Here is a 23,013-nt window from a genome sequence, read left to right as displayed (position 1 = left end):
TTTTGGTAGTTCTATTATTAATTTTCAGAGGAACCTCCATACTTTTTTCCACATTGTCTTCACCAATTTACATTCCTACCAATAGTACATAAGGATTTCCTTTTCTCCACATTCTCACCAGAACTTGTTATCACTTGTCTCTTTGATAATAGCCATACTCACAGATGTGAGGTGGTATTACATTGTGATTTTGATTTGCATTTCCCTGATGATTAGGAATATTGAGCACCTTTTCATGTGCCCATTGTCCATTTGAATATCTTCTTTGGAAAAATATGTATTCAAGAGATTTGCTCATTTACAATTGCATTTTTTTCCTATCAAATTGTATCAGTGCCTTATGTATTTTGGATTTTAACCCCTTATTGGATATATGATCTGTAAATATTTCCTCCCATTTTGTATATTGCCTTTTATTTTGTTGATCTTTTCTTGCTGTGAAAAAGCTTTTTAATTTGATGAGGTCTCACTTGTCTGCTTGTGCTTTAGGTGTCATACCCAAAAAATCAGTGCCAAGACCAATGCCAAAGAGTTTTGTCCTGTTTTCTTCTAGGAGTTTTATGGTTTCAGATATTACATTTATGTCTTTAATCCATTTTGAGAAATTTTTTGTGTGTTGCATAAGATGAGGGTTTAATTCCATTTGTTTTGTATACGGATGTCTAGTTTTCCCAGCACTATTTGTTGAAGAGACTATCCTCTCCTCCTTGTGTGTTCTTAGTGACCTTGTAAATGATTAGTTGACCATATATGCATGGGTTTGTTTCTGGTTTCTATTCTGTTCCATTGATCTATGTGTTTGTTTTTATGCCAAGACCATAGTGTTTTGGTTACTATGGCTTTGTAATATAGTTTGAAATCAGCAAGTGTGATGCCTCCAGTTTTGTTCTTCTTTCTCAGAATTGCTTTAGCTATTTAAGGTCTTTCATGGTTTCAAACAAATTTTAGGGTTGCCATTTCTATCTCTGAAATATGCCATTGAAATCTTGATAGAGATTTCATTGATTCTATAGATGGTTTTATGTTGTATGGACATTGAAACAATATTAATTTTTTCAATACAATAACACAGGATATCTTTCCATTTATTTGTGTCTTCTTTGATTTTTTTCATCAATATCTTATAGTTTCCAGTGTACAGATCTTTCATCTCCTTGGCTAAATTTATTCCTAAGTATCTTTTTCTGGTGCTAGAGTAAATTGAATTGGTTATTTCTTCTTGAAATAATTCATTGTTAGTGTATAGAAATGAAACTGATTTTTGTATCTTGTTTGTATACTGCAACTGTACTTAATTCATTATTAGTTCTAAGTGTTTTTTGGTGGAGTCTTTAGGCTTTTCCATATGTAATATCATGTTATCTGCCAACAGAGGCAATTTTACTTCTTCCTCTTTGATTCAGATGCCTTTTATTTCTTTTTATTGCCTGATTTCTCTGGCTAGTACTTCCAGACCTATTTCGAATAAGAGTGATAAGAGTGGTCACCCATGTCTTATTCCTCACCTTAGGGGCAAAGCGTTCAACATTTCATCATTGAGTATGAAGTTACCTGAGGTTTGTCACATATGATTTTTATTTTGTTGAGGTACATTCTTTCTATACTCAATCTGTTGATAGTTTTTATCATGAATGGATGTTAAATTTTGTCAAATGCTTTTCTGCATCTATTGAGATGATCAAATGATTTTTATCTTTTATTCTATTAATGCAATATATTATATTTATTGATTTGTGTATGTTGAGCCATTCTTGTGCCCCAGGGATAAATCCTAATCGCTCACGGTGTGTCATGTGCTGTTGAATTCGTTTTGCTAGTATTTTGTTGAGAATTTTTGCACCTGTATTCATTAAGGGTATTGGCCTGTAGTTTTCTTTTCTTGTAGTCTCTTTATCTCTCTTTAGGATCAGAGTAATGCTAGCCTTGTAAAATGAGATTGAGAGTGTCTTTAATTTTTTGGAAAAATTTTAGAATTGCCAGTAATTCCTCTTAAATATTTGGCAGAATTTACCAGTGAAACCATTTCATCATAGGCTTTTCTTTATTGGGAAGTTTCTGATTACTGCTTTAATCTTCTTGTTCAATATTGGTCTGTTCAGATTTCCTGTTACTTTATAATTCAGTTTTGGGAGGTTGTGTGTTTTTACACATTTATCCATTTCTTCTAAACTATCTAATTTGTTGGTGTATTATTATTCATAGTAGACTCTTCTGATCTTTATTTCTGTGGTATCAATAGTAATGTCTCCTCTTTCATTATAATTTTATTAATTTGAGTCATCTTTCTCTATTTTTCTTAGTTAATCTAGCTAAAAGTTTGCAAATCTTATCTTTTCAAAAGCCAACTCATATTTTTATCATTTTCTATTATATTTCCAGTTTCTATTTTATTTATATTTCTTTTAATATTATTTATTTCCTTTAGCTAATTTTGAGCATAGTTTGTTCTTCTTTTTCTAGTTCCTTTATGTGTAAACTTGGTTGTTTATTTGAGATCTTTCTCTTCACTTTATGTATCTGTTTCTTGCTATATAGTTTCCTCTTAGGGTTGTTTTACTGCCTGCCATAAGTTTTGGTACATTGTGATTCCATTTTCATTTGTTTCAAGATATTTTGTTAAATTTCCCTTTTGACTTCTTCTTATATCTGTTAGCTCTTCAAGAATATGTAGTTTAATTTCCATGTATTTGTATATTCTTCAGCTTTCTTCCTCTTATTTATTTCTAGTTTCATACAATTGTGGTGGGAAAAATACTTGGTATGATTTCAGTCTTAAATTTACTAAAACTTGTTTTGTGGTCTAAAATATGATCTACCTTAGAAAACGGTCCATATGTACTTGAGATGAATGTGTTTTCTGTTGTTATTGAATGGGATGTTCTCTATATATCTGTTTGGTTTATAGGGATTTTCAAATCTGCTGTTTTCTTATTTATTCTCTGTCTGGATGATCTTTCCATTGTTGAGAGTTGGGTTTTAAAGTCTCCAACTATAATTGTACTGCTGATTACTTCTCCTTTTAGTTCTGTTAGTATTTGCTTTATATATTTCAATGCTAAAATTTTGTGTTCAAAATTACTTACAATTGTTACTTCCTGCTTATGATTGATCTTCTTTGTCTTCTTGTCTTTGTCTCTACTTCTTTGTCTCTTGTTACCATTTTTCACTTAAAGTTTATTTTGTCTGATGAAAGTTTAGCTATCCCTGTTTTCTTTTGGTTATCATTTGCTTGAAATATCTTTTCCCATCCCTTCCCTCTCAGTCTATGTGTTCTTTAAAACCAAAGTGAGTGTCTTATATGCAGCATATTGTTGGATTTCATATTCTTACCCATTCAGACATTGTACGTCTTTTTATTGGAGAATTTAATCAATTTACATTTAAAGTACTTATTGATATGTAAGCACTTACTATTGCCATTTTATTTATTATTTTCAGAATGTTTTATAGGTCCTTTCTTCCTTCCAATCTTGCTGTCTTCTTTTATCATTTGATAACTTTTTATAGCAGTATGCTTAGACTCCTTTATCCTAATGCTTTGTGTATTTACTACAGATTTTCCTTTGATTGCCATGAAGCTTATATAAAATTAATTATATATATAATTATATATTATATAAATTATATATATACACATATATATATAATGTCTTATTTTAAACTGATAACAACTTAACTTAGATAACATACGTAAACTTTAAACTTTTACTCCCCCTGCCACAGTTTAAGTTATTGATGTTAAAATTTACATATTTTTACCTTGTGTATCTAATAACAAATTGTTGTTATTGTTATTTTTAATATCTTTTTTTAAATCATTTAAACTAGAGTTGTAAAACTAGTTGCTAAACTAGAGCACCACCATTACAATATTAGGGAATCTGACTTAGACTACTATATATTTACCTTTACTAGTGAGTTTTATACATACATTCATGTTTTTATGTTGTTAATTCACATCTTTTTATTTTTGCTTGAAAAATACCCTTTAACATTTCTTGTAAGGCAGGTCTAGTGGTGATAAACTTCCTCAGTTTTGTTTCTTCAGGAAACTCTTTATCTCTCTTTCATTTTTGAAGGAATGCTTTCATGGGTATAACATCCTTGGTGGACAATATTTTTCTTTCAATATTTTCACATATATCATCCCACTCTCTCCTGGCCTATAAAGTTTTTATTGAATTATCCACTGATACTATTATGGGGGTTCCCTTGTATGTGATGAATCACTTTTCTATTGCTTCTTTCAAAATTCTTTTTCTTCGAGTTTTGACAATTTAATTGTGTTTCAATGTAGCTCCTTTCATTTTCAAACTATTTGGGGCCTTTCATACCTCATGAATCTGGATGTCTATTTTCTCCCCACATTTGGGAAGTTTTCAGCCATTATTGCTTTAAATAATACCTTTTGTCCCTTTTTCTTTCTTTTCTCCTTCTGGAATTCTCATAATGCATATATTGTTTTGTTTGATAATATCACATAAGTCCACTCTTTTTCATTCTGTTTTCTTTTTGATACTCTGACTGGATAATTTCAAAATGACTTTTCTTCTAGTTCATTTATTCTCTCTTCTGTTTAATTGAGTCTGTTCTTGAAGCTCTCTATGTCATTGTATTCCTCAACTCTAAAATTTTGGGGTTTTTTAATGATTTCCATTTCTTTTTGAACTTCTCATTTTCTTCATGCATTGTTTTTCTAATTTTATTTGTCTATCTGTGTCTTCTTCTATTTCACTAAACTTCTTTAAGAAGTTTATCTGTTCATAAGATCAGTTCCTTCATTTGATTTATTGGAGCTTTATTAGTTTCCTTTGGTGGTGTCATGTTTACCTAATTCATTGTGATCCTTGATTCCTTGCATTATTATATGTGCATTTGAATAAGTGGTCTCCTCTTCAGGATTTTACAGATTTACTCTGTCAGAGACAGTTCTTCACTCAGCTTGGGGTTCTGGACAGGTCACTGGGTAGCACATTTACCAGATTAGGCTTGCAATTCGTGCCTCAATTTGGGTGAGGCCACTACCTGAAGTCTGAAGTCAGAAGGATGTCACTATTTGAGAACAGTTGGATAGGAAAACTGGGTTGGTTTCTTGCCCAAGCACAGCTGTAATATGAGCTCTGTGGTCGCCTGGATTCTCTGGTCAAGTTCCTAGCCAGGTGGGGCTCAATGTTATACTCAGCAGTTGGATAAGGCTGCAACTTTGCTTCCCTGCTCAGGTAGGTCCATGAAACAAGCTCCACAGCCATTACTGCTCAATGTCTGAGTACCCAAATCAGGTAGAACTGCCCACCGAGCTCCCTGGTCAGACAATTCCACTGGCTTGGTGTTGCAGATGGACAGATATGTTGGCTGGGTTCTATGCTCATTTGCTACTGTACATGGGGCTCTAAGATGGGCTACATAGCTTCCTGGGTGTTCTGCTTAGGCTTCCTGGTCAGATGGAACTGGGAGCTATGTTCATTGGTAGGCAGGACTGTGGCAGTTTCTTATAAAACTAAATATATGTTTTCCTTATGACCTAGCAAATCTACTGCTATGTATTTACACAAGAGAAATAAAGCATGCATCCACAAAAAGATGTGTACCAAAATGTTTTTAGTATTTTTATTCATAATTGTTAAAAACTGGAAAAAGGGCAAGTGCTCAACAGTAGAAGAATAAATAAATAAACTGTGGTGTAGCCATACAATAGAGTACTATTAATCAGTATATAAACTAGCTACTGACAGATGCAACAACATGGAGGAATCTCAAAAACATGGTAAGTGAAAGAAGCCTTTCACAAAGAAATACATACTGTAAGATTCCATTCATATGAAAATCTAGAATAAGAATTGACAATCCTTATCTGTAAAGGATAAGATAGCATATGTTTTAAGTTTTGTGGGCCATGTGGTCTCTGTTGCAAAAACTTAAATCTCCTGTTGTAGTGAGAAAGCAGTCATAGACAATAAGTCAATGAATAAACGTGCCCATATTCCAATAAAACTTTATTTACAAAAGTAGACAGTGTGTAAAGTTAGGTCCATGGGCTGTAGAGTTTGCCAACTTCTGACCTAGAAGAAGCAAAACTAATCTGATAGAATACAATCAGAATAATGGTTTTATCTGAGGGATGTGTAGGTAGGTATTTACTGAGAAAAAACATAAGGGAACTTCATGTGGTGAATGCAATTGTTAGAATTCATGGAATGATACACTCATGATCTGTCTTTTAAGTCATGTAAATTTTACTTCTATGGTAGGCAGAATTTTAAGATGATATGCAAAATTCATTGCTTCCTGGTGTACATGACCTATATAATCCTTGGAAATATGATTATAATGTCTTTCATTCTTGTGATTAGGTTATATTATACAGTAGTTGACTTTAAGAGAGATTATATAGGTAGGCCTGACCTAATCACATGATCTCTTTAAATCTGGGTCTAGATGTAAACGATGGAGGAGTCAGAAAGAATGACAGCAGTAAAGAGATTTGATGCAAGGGATATTCTCTGCTGCTGAATAGTGAAGGTCACATCACACATAATATGGGTGGTCTCTGGGACTTGATAGCAGCCCCTGACTGATAGCTAGTAATTACTGGGACTTCAGTCTAAGAGTTGCATGGAACTGAATTCAGCCACAACCAGAATGAGCTTGGAAGTGGATTCTTCCTCAGAGGCTTCAGATGAGAACTTGGTCTGTCTTATCCATTGATTTCAGCGTTTTGGTACCCTGAGCAGAGAATCCAGGTATACCATGCTGGGCTTCTGACCTACAGAGCTGTGATCTAATAAACAGGTATTCTTTCAAGCTTCTAAATCTGTGAGAATTTTTAGTGCAGCAATAGAAAACTAATACAAACTCAAAAGGAAAAAACTTAACTAAATATTGAATTGTAGTTAATGATATAAATGCTGGAGTGTTTGGGGGCAAAGAATACTGATATCTGCCATTTACTTTCAAATGCATCAAAGATAATTTGAATTGATGCATGGATAAAAGAATGAGAAATGGATATGTACTAAAGCAAATATATTAAAATGTTAACTGTAGTCTCTAAGTGATGGTTATTTGGCTTTTCACTGTGGTGTCCTTTCAGATTTTCTGTATATTTGAAAACATTCATAATCAAGTGTTGAAAATATGTAATGAAAAGCTGCAATTGTCTGAATGTTTGTGTCTACTACCCAAATTCATATGTTGAAATTAAAATCCACAAAGTGATATTATTAGGAGGCGATTAGGTGAAATTAATGCTTTTATAAAAGAGGCCTCACAGAATTCTTCTACCATGTGAAGAGACAGCAAAAAGGCAACTGTCTATGAACCAGGATGTCCTCACTGGAAACCAAATCTGCTGGCAAATTGATCTTGGATTTCTCAGCCTCCAGAACTTAAGAAATAAGTTTTTGTTGCTTATAAGCCACTGATTTTGTGGTATTTTGTTATAGCAGCCTGAATGGACTAAGACAGAAAATTGGTATCTAGAAGTGTGAGTGCTGCTAGAACAAATATCTAAAAATGTGGAAGTGGCTTTGGAACTGGGTAATGGGTAGCAGCTGGAAAAATTTGGGTGTGCATATTTTAAAAAGCCTATGATGATGGGAATAGAACTCTAGAGGCAATTCTGGTGAGAACCCAGAAGGAAAAGAGGAGCTGTAGGGAAAACCTCAGTCTTCTCAGAGAATACCTAAGTCATCATTAACAAATGTTGATAGAAATATGGATGGTAAAGACCATCCTGGTGACATATAAAATGGAAATGAGGAACATGTTATTGGAAACTCGAGGAAAGACAATCTTTATTATAAAGTGACAAAGAACTTGGCTGAACTGTGTTTGTGCCCTAGTGTTTTGTGGAAGGTAGAACTTGTGAATGATGAATTTGGACATTTGGATGAGAAAATTTCTAAGCAAAAGATGAAGAAGCAGCCTTCTCTTGAATGCTTATAGTAAAATGCAAAGAGAGAAAGTACTTAAGTATGAAATTGTTAATCAAAAAGGAATCAGAACTTAACAATTTGGAAAATTCTTAGCCTCTTCATATTGAAAGGCATGAAAAAAAATGTTCAGGAGAGAATTCAAATCATGGAGCCACCCAGAGGCTTGAGCACATGACCAGTTAGAAGGTAAATGTGAAGGTAAAACCTCACTAAGGCAATGCCCAGTGGAGCTGTGGGTGTGGGCACCCAGCAATGCCATGGGTGTGGAGACACCCCAGTGTGTCAGGAAGTGGGGACGCACACTATTGTATCCAAAAGGTGGAACCTTTTCCCCAGTGGACCTGGCGGGCAGAGCATCAAGTTAATGAAGATTATTCTCAAGTCTTAAGATTTGATGTTGTTTGCCCTGTTGGGTTTTGGACTTGCTTGGGAACTGTCACCCCTTTCTTTCTTATTTCTCCCTTTTTGAATGAAAGTGTTTAATCTATGTCTGTCTCATCATTGTATTTTGGAAGCACATAACATGTTTGATTTCCTAGGTTCAGAACTAGAGAGCAATTTTAATCAGGATGAATTATAATTTGAGTCTCATTTATGCCTAATTTAGATATTTACATGAGAATTTGGACTTGAACTTTTGAGTTGATGGCTAGAATTATTTAAGACTTTGGGGGCTATTGGGATAGAATGAATGTATTTTGCATGCAAGAGGGATATAAGTGTTGAAGGCCAGGAGTAGAATGCTGTGGTCTGAATGTCTGTGTTGCCCCAAAATTTATATTTTGAAATCTTAACACCCAAGTTGATGGTATTAGGAGGTGGGGCCTATGGGTTGATTAGGTCATGAGGGCCAACCCTCATGAATGGGATTATTGCTTTTATAAAAGAGATGCCACAGAGCTTCCTAGCATCTTATGCCATGTGAGGACACAGTAAAAAGATGGCTGTCTAAGAACCAGGAATTTCTTATTGAACACTAAATCTGCTGGCACCCTGATCTTGGGCTTAGCCTCCAGAGCTGTGAGAAATAAATTTCTGCTGTTTATAAGCCACACAATCTGTGTTATTTTATTATAGCTCCCAATACATACTAAAACAAATGTCAACTTCAAGACTTTCAGTGATGAAAAGTATCTTAGTAGTCATTCTACTCTAACCATCTGGAGGGCTCCTCACTTTCTTCCATTCTATTCACTGCATTCACTTCCCAGAGATAAGGTATAAAAGGTATACCAGCCAAATGGACACTTTTTGTTTCTTTATCAGAGCTACCTTTGTTACCTTGGTGAGCTGGTCTGAGTCATCTAATGGAAACCTGAAGGACATCTATAACTTTCTCTCTCCCTTAAACCTACTTCCCCTCTCTGTGCCTTACCTTGATTCTTCTATCTGTAATCAAAGAAGAAGGCATTTTCAGTCCAAATAAAAGGAGTAAATGGAAAAGAGTATCCTAGATACCCAAGGTCTACAAGATTTAATTTTCCCTTGGCCAAAGTGTAGTCATCCAAAAAGCCTCAGAAATCTGTCAAGAACCATGAAGTACCTGGAATTTTACCCAACTTGCAAGCTATCAAGTTAGCCTGCCACTTTTCAGGAATACTGACAGAAAAAAGAGAGAGAGAACTTTATTATTCAAGGAAGAGAAGGCAGCATGAGCATCATGTTTGTATTTGTTCCCATTGCCCCCCTAGGTCCACTGGGACATTATGGAGGTTGGCTCACGTTATTATAGTGCATGTAATGGGTTTGCATCATAGCCAAGGAACCCTGAGCTTAGGAAACACCAATCTTTTAAAAGGGTTTCAAGGAAACTTGCCTAGTCTTTGTCCCTGAAAGAAGAAATTATTTTTATTATGATGATCAGTACACACATCTTTCTCCTTTCCCACAAGGAGACACTATATCTTCTTAGGCTCCTTGCTATACAAACATCCTTGAAAAGGTAGTCCAGAACAAAGCTGTCAGTGTCTTTGCTCACAAGACAGGCAGAGTGTGAGAAACTCATAGGGAATTTTCTCCCAGAAATTTCCAACGAGAACATGAAATTTGGCTCCTTTGTCTCTGACCCAGAAACCTCATGTCTTCTGCCACAATCTATGACACTGAATCAGCATACTCATCTGATTCTAGCTACATCACTGAGGCCCATGAAGCTAACCTGTGTCATGCTTTTGTCTCTCCAGACCATTTGCAGACTAACAATCATGCACCTTTTATTGCCAAAGCTACTCAACAATTAGACTATGGTGAAGGAATGTAATAGAACTTACATGCTACCTTCTATCACAGGAATCTAATATTATTGAGCATTGCCATGGCCACTTCAAAAACTGATTCAAAAAGAATTTTGTCTGTACTTCCCTGGTCCATATAGTTTAGTAAAGCAGTCTAGTCATTAAATGTAGCTGTCCTTAGAAAGGGAGCATTTTCTTTTGGCCACTTAGGTAATAATCAGATGAAAAGAATTGGGCACTATGCAGACCTATTTTGAAAATAGATATTAAAAATGCCCTTGACCGTCTTGCACTTAATCCTTCAAGACAAATAGTCTGTGTGTGAGTACGGGATGATTGGAAGCAAGGTACAGTTGTAGCTACTGGAATGGGATGCACTGATTTTTTTGTGATAATAGAGTGAGAACAACAACCTGGCACCTGGGGAGAAAACACTTTAGACCTTCAGAAGTATGGGTTAGGGTGGATCATTAATGATCTTTATCTTCCGGTGCATCCCTGGGGCATTCCTAATAAAGGGAAACATTTTGGTGCAACTTTCCAAAACTACTGCAAGTGCCTTAAATTAAATGAATACAGGTCTGCCATCCCCTGCCAGAGAGTTCTAATCATGATTAGATTGCTATTACCATTAACCTCACTGAGAAGTCTATCAGAAATAGCAGAGTCTGACTTTAGCTTCTGTACCTCCAAGGCAAAACTCCTGTCAACACCCCCAGATGTTCTCCCCGCTCCCATTCTCAGTCATTTCATAGGACAAATGAATGCCACTCGGTTGGTGGCATGGACAAACAGGACAGATTGAGCTGACTACTCTCAAAAAGTTCCTCCAAAAACAAGGACTAAGTGCAATTATTCAAACTGAACAGAGAAACCTAAGGTCTACAAAGCCAACTAGGAGAACACATTGGAGCCCCTGTCAACCTGTGCCCCTAACTGATGTTGGTCCCACTTGGAGGGGGACAACAATTGTAAACAACACTTTATTTTCAGGGGCATCATGTACAATCCAAGGATTGTACTTGTGTATAAAAAAATGGGCATTAACTTACCTCTCTCCTTAAAACACAGTGGCTTTCCCTTAGGGGTGGTCAGAAGAGACCTTCAAGTGTTCAAGGCAATACCCAATTAGCCATCCTGCACAACAAGAGTACTACCACATATAATATAGATACTCCAGCATATATGTACAAATCTTTTACACCACTGGAAAACAACCATCCCTTGGCCACCACTCAGGCCCAGGAATATGCACATCACAGACATTATAAATCCTTGGGCAGACATACCTTGGGAAAAAGGCCCACACATTCCAGCAATACATGTTCAAATCTATTTTGAGAAAGAGTTCAGTTTTCTAGGGTACTGTCAACTTAAAAAAAATACTCACTGCCTAAAGGTTCAGAATTTTTTTTTTATTCTAGGCATTACTGAGGACTACAGCCAGGGAAGGCAGCATTTCAGATAGCTCTAAAGGAATGTTCCAAAGAGGTAAGTGGGAAACAAGAATACAAAGAGTTTTTGCTGAAAAAAAATATAGTCAAACATAAAAAGATTACTGTTAATCATAAAAAAGACATTTCAAGTTAATGATTTTAGTGCGTTTCTTTGTATGGGAAAATGCAAGAGACTGGGTTCATTGAAATTATTCCTTTGATATGCATCTTAACTATCTAAGGCCAGTATCCTGTTTTGCTCCATTCTGAATTCCTCTCAGGGCACATGGCCAGGGGTGGCTGCAGTGGCTGATGGCTTTATGGCTACATCTTTGTTTACTGAAATGGCAGGTGACAGTCTTTTTATTTTTAAATTTTTTTTGGAACTATAGTTGATTTAAAATGTTGTATTCATTTCTGGTGTACAGCAAAGTGATTCATATATATATATATATATATATATATATATATATATATATATATATTTTCATATTATTTTCCTTTATGGTTTATTATAGGATATTGACTATAGTTTCCTGTGCTATACAGTAGGACCTTGTTGTTTATCTACTTTATATATAGTAGTTTGTATCTGTTGATCCCAAACTTCTAATTTATCCATCTTGCACCCCCTTTTGCCTTTAGTAACCATAAGTTTGTTTGCCGTGTCTGTGAGTCTGTTTCTGATTTGTAAATAACTTCATTTATATCATATTTTATATTCAGCATAGAAGTGATATCATATCATATGATATTTGTCTTTCTCTTTTTGACTGACTTCACTTAGTATAATAATCTCTAAGTCCATCCACATTGCTGCAAATGGCTTTATTTCATTCCTTTTTATGGCTGAATAATATTCCATTGTATATGTGTGTGTGTGTGTGTGTGTGTGTGTGTGTGTGTGTGTGTCTATCATATCTTCTTTATCCATTCATCTGTTGGTGGACATCATTTAGGTTGCCTCCATTTCTTAGCTAGTGTAAATAGTGCTGCTGTGAACATTGGGGTACATATATCTTTTAGAATTAGAGACTTCTCAGGCTATATGCCCAGGAATGGGATTGCAGGATCATATGGTAACTCTATCTTTAGTATTTTAAGAAACCTCCACACTGTTTTCCATAGTGGCTGCACCAGTTTACATTCCCATCAACTGTGCATGAGGGTTTCCTTTTCTCCACACCTCCTCCAGAATTTATTATTTGTAGACTTTTTAAAAATTTTTATTGAAGTGTAATTGATTTACAGTATTGTGTTAATTTCTTCTGTATAGCAAAGTGACACAGACTTCTTGATGTTAGTCATTTTGACTGGTGTGACGTGATAACTCATTGTGGTTTTGATTTGCATTTCTCTAATAATCAGCAATGTGGAGCATATTTTCATGTGCCTGTTAACCATCTGTATGTCTTCTTTGGAGGAATGTCTATTTAGGTCTTCTGCTCGTTTTTTTGGTTGGATTGTTTTTTCTTAATATTGAGTTGTATGAGTGGTTTGTATATTTTGGAAATTAAATTCTTGTTGATCACACTGATTGCAAACATTTTCTCCCAGTCCATATGTTGTCTTTTCATTTTGTTTATGGTTTCCTTTGCTGTGTAAAAGCTTATACATTTGATTAGGTCCCATTTGTTTATTTTTCCTTTTATTTCTATTGCTTTGGGAAATTGAGCTAAGAAAACAATCCCATGATTTATGTCAGAGAATGTTTTGTCTATATTGTCTTCTAGGAGTTTTATGGTATCATGTCTTACATTTGTCTTTAAGACATTTTGAGTTTATTTTTGTGTATGGTGTGAAGGAATGTTTCAACTTCATTGATTTACATGCAGCTGTCCACTTTCCCAACACCACTGGCTGAAGAGACTGTCTTTTCTCCATTGTATAGTCTTACCGACTTGGTTGAAGATTAATTGACCACAGGTGTGTGGGTTTATTTCTGGGTTCTCTATTCTGTTACAATGATCCATATATCTGTTTTTGTGCAAATGCCATGCTGTTTTGATTACTGTGGCTTGTAGTATTGTCTGAAGTCTGGGATGGATGGTTATGCTTCCTGCTTTATTCTTTTTTCTCAGGATTGCTTTGGCAATTCTGGCTTTTTTATGATTCCATATAAACTTTAGGATTATTTGTTCTAATTCTGTGAAAAATGTCATGGGTAATTTGATAGGGATTGCATTAAATCTGGAGATTGTTTTGAATATTATGGCCATTTTAACAATATTAATTCTTCCAATCCAAGAGCATGGGATATCTTTCCATTTCTTTGAATCATCTTTGGTTTCCTTTATCAGTGTTTTATAGTTCTCAGCATTTAAGTGTTTCACCTCCTTCATCTGGTTTATTCCTAAGTATTTTATTTTATTTTTTGATGCAGTTTTAAAAGGGATTGTTTTTTACTTTCCCTTTCTGATAGTTCATTGTTCATGTAAAGAAATGCAACCAGTTTCTGTATGTTAATCTAATATCCTGCTACATTGCTGAATTCATTATCAGTTCTCATAGTTTTTGTGTGAAGTCTTCAGGGTTTTCTATATACGTATAGTATCATGTCATCAGCATACATAACAACTTTACCTCTTCCCTTCCAATTTGGATACCTTTTATTTTTTCTTGTCTGGTTACTGTGGCTATGACTTCCAATATTGTGTTGAATAGAAATGTTGAGAGTGGGCATCCTTACCTTGTTCCAAAACTTAGCCAGAAGGCTTTCAGCTTTTCAGCATTGACTATTACATTGGCTGTAGGTTTGTCAAAAATAGTTTTTATTATGTTGAGATATGTTCCGTCTATACTCACTTTGGTAAGAGTCTTCATCACAAATGGATGTTGAATTTTATCAAATGCTTTGTCTGCATCTATTGAGATGATCATGGTTTTATTGTCTTTTCCTTTGCTGATGTGGTGTATCACATTGATTTTCATATGTTGAACCATTCTTTGTGGCCCTAGGATGAATCCAGCTTCATCGTGGTGTATGATCCATTTTATGTTTTGTTGGATTCAGTTTGCTAATATTTTGGTGAGAATTTTGGGATCTACATTCATCAAAGATATTGGCCTGTAATTTTCTTTTTTCAGCAGTGTCTGGTTTTGTTATCAGGATGATGGTGGCTGCATAGAATTACTTTGGGAATGTTCCCTCCTCTTCAATCTTTTAAAAGAGTTTGAGGAGGATCACTACAAATTCTTTGTATGTTTGGTAGAATTCCCCAATGAAGCCATTTGGTCCTGGACTTTTGTTTGCAGGGAGTTTTTTGTTTTGTTTTGTTTTGTTCTACAGATTCTAATTTCACTTCTAGTGATCATTCTGTTCAAATTATCTATTTCTTCTTGATTCAGTTTTGATGGGCTGTATGTTTCTAGAAACTTCTCCATTTCTTCTAGGTTGTCCAATTTGTTGGCATATGATTGTTCATAGTATTCTCTTTTCTGTTTTCTTTTTTGTATTTATGTGGTATCGGTTGTTATTTTTCCTCTATCATTTCTTATTTTGCTTACTTGGTTCCTCTTTCTTTTCTTCTTGGTGAACCTGGCTGAAGGTTTGTCGATTTTGTTGATCTTTTCAAAGAACCAACTCTTGGTTTTATTGATTTTTTCTGTTGTTTTTTATCTGTATTTTATTTTATTTTCTCTCTGATCTTTATTATTTCCTTTCTTCTGCTGACTGTACATTTTGTTTGTCCTCCCTTTTATAATTATTCTAGGTGGTAGGGTAAAATTTTTTATTTGAGATTTCTCTTGTTTTTCTGAGGAAAGCCTGTATGGAAAGCTATGTACTTCCCTCTAAGGACTGCTTTTGCTGCATCCCATAGATTTTGTATGGTTTTGTTTTCACTGTCATTTGTCTCAAGGTATTTTTAAATTTCCTCTTTGATTTTATTGTTGACCCACTGGTGTTTTAGTAGCATGTTGTTTAGTCTCCATGTAATCTTGTTTTTCTCGCTCCTTTTTCTGTGGTTGATTTCTAGTTTCATGCCATTGTGTCAGAAAATACACTTAAAAAATTTCTATCCTCTTAAATGTGTTGAGGGTTGTTTTGCCTCCTGGTATGTGGTCTATCCTAGAGAATGTTCCATGTGCACTTGAAAAGAATGTGTATTCTGGGTTTTTTGGGGATGTAATGTCCTAAATATATCAATTAAGCCTAACTGTTCTATTGTGTCATTTAGGATATCTGTTACCTTGTTGATTTTCTTTCTGGAAGATCTGTCCATTGATGTCAGTGGGGGTTAAGTCTCCTACAATTATTATATTTCCATCAATTTCTCCCTTTATGTCTGTTAGTATTTTTTTAACTTTTCTTTTAACATCTTTATTGCAGTATAATTGCTTTACAATGGTGTGTTAGTTTCTGCTTTATAACAAAGTGAATCAGCTATACATATACATATATCTCCATATGTCCTCCCTCTTGCGTCTCCCTCTCACCATCCCTATCCCACCCCTCTAGGTGGTCATAAAGCTCAAAGTTGATTTCCCTGTGCTATGTGGCTGCTTCCCACTAGCTATCTATTTTACATTTGGTAGTGTATATATGTCCATGCCACTCTCTCACTTCGTCCCAGCTTACCCTTCCCATTCCCTGTGTCCTCAAGTCCATTCTCTACGTCTGCATCTTTATTCCTGTCCTGCCCCTATGTTCTTCAGAATCATTTTTTTTATTCCATATATATGTGTTAGCATACGGTATTTGTTTTTCTCTTTCTGACATACTTCACTCTGTATGACAGTCTCTAGGTCCATCCACCTCTCTACAAATAACTCAATTTCGTTTCTTTTTATGGCTGAGTAATATTCCATTGTATATATGTGCCACATCTTTATCCATTCGTCTGTCAATGGACACTTAGGTTACTTCCATGTCCTGGCTACTGTGAATAGTGCTGCAACGAACATTGTGGGGCGTGACCTTTTTTGAACATCTGTTAGTATCTGCGGTATGTATTTAGGTGTTTCTATGTTGGGTGCATATATGGTAACAAGTGTAATATCCCCTTCTTGTATTGATTCTTTTATCATTATATAATGTTCTTCTTTATCTTTCTTTATGGCCTTTGTTTTGAAGTCTATTAGATCTGATATGAGTATTGCTACTCCTGCTTTTTTGTCATTTCTGTTCACACAATATTTCTTTTTCCATTATCTCACTTCTCTATGTGTGTGCTTTGCCCTAAATTGGGTTTTTGTAGGCAGCATATTGTAGGCTCTTGGACAAGCATTTAGTGCGTTGACATTTAAAATTCCATCCATTGACATATATGTATTTATTGCCATTTTCAACCTTGTTTTCCAGTTGATTTTGTATTTCTTCTTGTTTCTTTCTTTCCCTTTTTGTTTTTCCTTTTGTGGTTTGATCGTTTTCTTCCATATTATGCTTGTGTTCTCTTCTATTTGGTTTTTGTGAGTCTATTGTATGTTTTTGTTTTGTGGTTACCCTGTTCTTAAAGTATGTTAACCCATTACTATATCTTTCTTTAGACTTGTAGTCATATAGGTTCAAACATATTCTAAAAATTCATCATTTTCTTACTTCCCTCCCCACATTTTATGATTTTGTTGTCCTTTTACATCTTCATGTTTATCCTTTTCTTTCATCATAGTTTTCATTGCTTTCACAAACTTTTTTTTTTTTTTTTTAGTCTGTGCACTGGCTTATTTAAGTGATTTACTTTCCAATTGTTATTTTCTCTTTCCTGTAGATTCTTGCTTCTTTTCTATTTAGAGAAGATCTTTCAATATTTCTTTTAAGATAGGTTTAGTATTGCTGTATTCTTTTAGTTTTTGCTTGTATGAGAAATTCTTTATCTCTCCTCTATTCTAAATGATAATCTTTCTGGGTAGAGTATCCTAGGTTGCAGGCTTTTCCCTTTCAGGACTTTGAATATATCTTGATACTCCCTTCTGGTCTGCAACTTTTCTGTAGAGAAATCAGCTGATGACCTTATGGGATTTCCCTTTTAATTAACTCTTTTTTTTTCTTTCTCTGCCTTTAAAGTCCTCTCTTTATCTTTAACTTTTGTCATTTTAATTATCATATTTCTTGGTATAGTTTTATTTGGGTTCATCCTGTTTGGGACCCTCTGTCTTTCCTGTACCTGGATATCAGTACCCTTCTTTAGGTTTGGGGAGTTTTCAGCCATAATTTCTTCAAATACATTTTGACCCCCTTTTCTTTTTCTTCTCCTTCTGGGACACTATCATGTGTAGATTGGCATGTTTTATATTATCCCATAGGTCTAATATATTGCTTTTTTTTTTTAATTTGTCTTTCTGTCTGCTGTTCTGATTGGGTGATTTCCATTCTTCTATGTTCCATATCATTTATTCATTCTTCTGCTTTATTCAGTTTACTATTCATTGCCTTTAGCTCAGCTTTCATCTCAGAAAATGAGTTTTCTAATTTTAATTGGCCCCTCTTTATAGTTTCTAGTTCCTTTTTACAGTAATATGCATTTCTATTGATGGCCTTTTTAAAATCCTTCAGTATTTTTATTGTCTCCTTTTTGAATTTTGGTTCTAGTGGACTGGAGAAGTCTGTTTCATTGTTTTTTTTTTTTTTTCTTTTAGGGGAATTCACTTGATCTTTTAATTTGGATTCATTTCTCTGCTTATTCATTTTACTTATATTTCTCTGACTCTGTGAGTTTAGGAGAAACTGTTATCTACTGTGGTCTTGAAGGGCTGTGTTTATGTGGGAGCATACCTGTGTAGCTTGTGTGTCTAATATTTTTGATATGAAGGCTGTTATTGTTATGGATGCCTGCCATGTCTTTCTTCAGTGTGTGCTGTCTGTTGTCCCCTTGATAAGGGGTGTGATTGGTGTTGTGGTGCCCAGAGCCTGCCCTGGATATTGAGCAGGGCTTCCTCTTTGCTCTGTGGTTGTCACAGCCCTGTCAGGTGCAGGGTCTGCTCCCCAGTTGTTGGAGTAGAAGCCCCCAGATCTGTTTCTGAGCTGCAGTGTGAGGTAGGTGGGACTAGAGTGCTTCCACTGGGAGAGGAGTCACTGAGTATTTCTCCCTGTGAACTGTCCACCATGAAGTGTGCTTTGTGGTGTTGTCTGTCATCCACTGTGTGGGCTCACAAAGTACACTGATGTTGGCACTGCCCTCGGCCCCACCTCAACTGTGGGAATGGAGGCAATCAGCCTGGGTGTCCCTCAGGCACTGTGCTCACAAATCACCAGTGCAGATTTGTTAGTGCAGATATGCTTATGTTGGGCACTGGGACTGCCCTGGTCATGTACCTGGACCCACTGACTCACTGTGGGAGCTATGGAATCAGCCCAGACCCTGGCCCTGCCTCCACATGTGTAGGCTGGCAAAGACAGCTGTCACTAACACTGGACCAGTAATCTGCTCAGATGTCCTGCAGGCACTGAGCTTACAAAGACACTGGAAGCAACATAAATCTGTGGATCATGCAGCCACTGGGACACTGCTCAGATTTCAGTGCTGCTTCCAAAGTCATGTGGCCTCTGGGGATTGGCTCGGATTTCAGCCCCACCTCCCCATGTTGGCAACCTGCTGGCACTTGCCCACTTCCAGAGCTTGTAGAGGCAGAGCCACACCTGCTGTGAGTATGCTGAGAATGAGGCTTCTATGGCAGGGCCCCATCCCTCCCTTTGCATGCATGCTAGAAATGGAGTTTCAATGGCAAACCAGGGCTCTGTCTTGTGCACATCCCCAGTTGCAGCTCAGGCCACACTCCAGGCCCTTCAAGCTGTCTCTGCATAGACAATTCCAGTCTTCTCCCCAGATCTGTCTGCTGAAGCCCAAGTTCAGCACCCAGACCCCACACAAACCAGCAGACGTACATCTCAGGCTGGAGAGTACAGGGAGGTGGCCAGGACCCTTTGTGCTGGTCTTTCTCTGTTCTGCCTGCCGCAATCCCACTGCTGTACTCTTATCCAGCCTCTGAAGCTCCCTTTATGTCCCTGCTGATCTCTTAATTGGAGAAAGGTGTTCCCAGGTTGAAGGAACATTTCCTCTTTCACAGCTCCTTCCTCGAGTACAGGTCCTGTCCTGATTCCCTGTATTTTTTCTTTTGTCCTACCCAGTTATGTGATGATCTTTCTTGCAACTTTGGTTGTATTAGATCATCTGCCAGTGTTCTGTATGTATTCTGTGAGAATTATTACACATATAGATGTAATTTTGATGTATTTGTGGGAGGAGGTGAGTTCCACATCCTTCTATTCCACCATCTTGATCTCAGAGCAGGTGATATTCTTTGTCCACTGTACCCAGAGCAAGTTTTTGGGAGTAAATAAATGGAAGTATGCAGTTGTGAGTTTCTTATACTTTCATGAATTAGTATATCACTTGAAGGTAGACTGTGATTAGTTAAATACATGACTAATAAACCCTAAAGCAATCACTATAATATAAAACTAAATAGCTCTAGCTAATAAGCTAATGAAGGAGATAACGAAATCATAAATATAATCATTCCCAAAGAAGGCAGAAAAGAAGGAAAAGGAACAAATGACACAAGAACAATTATAAAACAAGTAAGGAAAGACTGCAGGCAGAAGTGACAGCCTGAGAGAGTTCCAGTTCAAGATGGTGACATAGGAGGATTCTGAACTCACCTCCTCCTACAGATGCATCAAATCTATAGTTACATATGGAAAAATTCCCTCTGAAAGAAACCCCCAAACCAGCTGAGTGACTCCTACATATCAGGTAGAAAAAACAAATTAAAGAGGGTAGAAGAACCTGAAACAAAATCTCATCATAAACCCCATCACTGGCATGGTGAACTACCATTGGGAAGGAGTTAAACTCCCAGCTTCTCCCAGAGGAGCAAAAGATTTGAATCTCACACAAGCACCAAAACTTTTAAGACCTGCATCTGAGAGATGGGACTCCCAAGCATCTAGTTTTGAAAGCCAACAGGGCTTGCATCCATGCGACCCACAAGACTATAGTAAACTGAGAAACAGTTCTTAAAAGGCTTGCATGGACTCATCTTGGCTACCCTGCAGGGCACAGCAGAGAGGCAGCCAACTAAAAAGCAGTCTTTCTGTGAAAGAGGTCTATTAGCTTATCTTTAAAACTTCAACCTGGGGGTAGGCATCTAATTTAACACATATCTAGGGATTGACTGAAATACTCTCCAAAGACTATGGAGGCCAGAAGGTGCCATCTTAGTATTCCCCCTCTGTCTTGCTCCAGGTCATAAATATTTCCCAGAAAGGAGCTTGTGCACATAGCTGGGGACCCCGTTTTTGTGGCACCTGCCCAGGGGAGGCCTGCCAATTGCCTGGCTCTAGTGGCTAAAGGGTATTATATTCATGGATCCCATAGGAGCGTAATTAATAAAAAACGAGTTCTTAACCAACTACCTCCTCAAGGAACAGCACAGAGACAGCAGACAGAAATACCTGGTCTCCTCATAAAACTGACCTATTAGCTTATCTTCATAGCTGCAGCTTAAGGGGTAGGCTTCTAATTAAACACACATCCAAGAGCCAATTGTAACCCTCTCCAGGGATTTAAGAGGGCAGGAACAATTTTCACGCACTCTCTCTGCCTTGCTCCAGGTCACCATTATCTCTTTGAAACGAGCTTGTGCACACATCTGGTGTCCTGATTTTTGTGACTGCTGCCCAGGGGTCATCCCTTGATAACATGGCTCTGGTGGCCAGTGAGAATTATGTTCACAGGTCCCATAGAACTATAACAGAGAAACAGTTCTTAACCAGTCACATTCCAGGGCCCAGCACAGAAGCAGCAAAAAAAAAGTCCAGTCTTTCCATGAAAGAGGCCTATTAGGTTATCTTTATAGCTGTGGAGTGAGGGGCACACTTCTGATTAAACACATATCTAGGAGCTGGCTTCAATCTTCTTCAGAAACAGGGGAGGCTGTCAGGTGTCACCTTTGCATTCTATACCTGCCACACCCCAGGTTGTTGATTTTAAGAAAGGGGCTTGTGTACATGTTTAGCACCTTGGCATTTGTGGCTGTCACCTTGATAGCCTGGCTCTGGTGACAAGTAGGTTTGGTGTTCATAGTTTCACAAAATTGTAGCAAATAAAGAAACAAAAAAAAACAGTTATTAACTGTCTATCATCCCAGGGCTTAAAGCAAAGGGAGAAGACAGAAATGCCTATATTCTGGTCTTCCCCAGAAAGAGGTATATTTTCATACTTAAAAGCTGCTGCCTTGAAGTTCTGGCTTCCAGTCATCCTGAACCTAGTTGCTGACTGAGATCCTTGCCTTTGAGACACTGACAGGTCTTGGCACGCCCTCAACTACTGGAAGCTACTAAAAACAATATAGTCTGCTTGGACAATCATAAAGGTTTGAAAGACAACCAAGAACTTTGACAGGGTTGAATGATAGGTTTTATTTCCTACATAGGCCACACCTTCAAGACAAGGAGAGGTGACTGTTTTATCTAATGTATAGAAACAAAATGAAGAAACAAAGGAATATGTTCCAAACAAAAGAACAAGATAAAATCTCAGAGAAAAACTTTAATGGAAGTAAAGAATTTACCTGATAAAAACTTCAAAATAGTGGTCACAAAAATGTTCACTGAGATCAATAGAACAATGCATGAACAAAGCAAGAATTTCCACAAAGAGATAGAAAATAGAAGAAAGTGCCAGACAGAAATCACAGAGTTAAAGAATAAAATAACTGAATTGTAAAATACAATAGAGGAGTTCAGCAGCAGATTAAATTAAGCAAAAGAAAGGATCAGTGAAAAAGACAGGCAGAAAAATTCATCTAATTAGAGCAACATAAACAAAAAAGAAAGAAAAAGAGTGATGATAGCTGAAGGGACTTATGGGCAAATATAAAGTGGACCAATATTCATGTAATAGGGTTCCCAGAAGGTGAAGAGAGAAGGAGAAAGAGGCAGAAAAATTATTTGAAGAAATAAAGGCTGAAAACTCCTTTGGGAAAGGAAACAGAGATCTAGATCCAGGAATCCCAGAGAGTTCCAAATAGCATAAACCTAAAGAGAGCTACACCAAAACATATTATATTTAAAGTGCCAAAAGGTAAAATCAAGGAAAGACTCATAAAAGCAGTAAGAGAAAAACAACTTTTTGCATACAAGGGAACCCCTGTAAGACTATGAACAGATTTTTCAGTGGAAACTTTGGAGATCAGAAGGGAGTGGCACAATATAGACAAAGTGCTGAGAGAAAAAAACTGCCAACACAGAATACTCTACCTGGTAAAGTTGTTCTTCAGCAGTGGAGAAGAGATTGTTTTTCAGACTAGCAAAAGCTAAAGGAGTTCATCACCACTAGACAGACCATACAGTAAATGTGAAAGGGATTACTTTTAGCTGAAATAAGGAGACACTAATTAGTAACAGAAAAACATGAAAATATAAATCTCACACATAAAGGTAAATATATAGCAAATTAAGAATAATCT

Source organism: Eschrichtius robustus, chromosome X (genome assembly GCF_028021215.1).
Source record: "Eschrichtius robustus isolate mEscRob2 chromosome X, mEscRob2.pri, whole genome shotgun sequence".
NCBI classification, from domain to species: Eukaryota; Metazoa; Chordata; class Mammalia; order Artiodactyla; family Eschrichtiidae; genus Eschrichtius; species Eschrichtius robustus.
The sequence above is the reverse complement of the archived record's forward strand: the minus strand, read 5'-3'. Positions refer to the sequence as shown.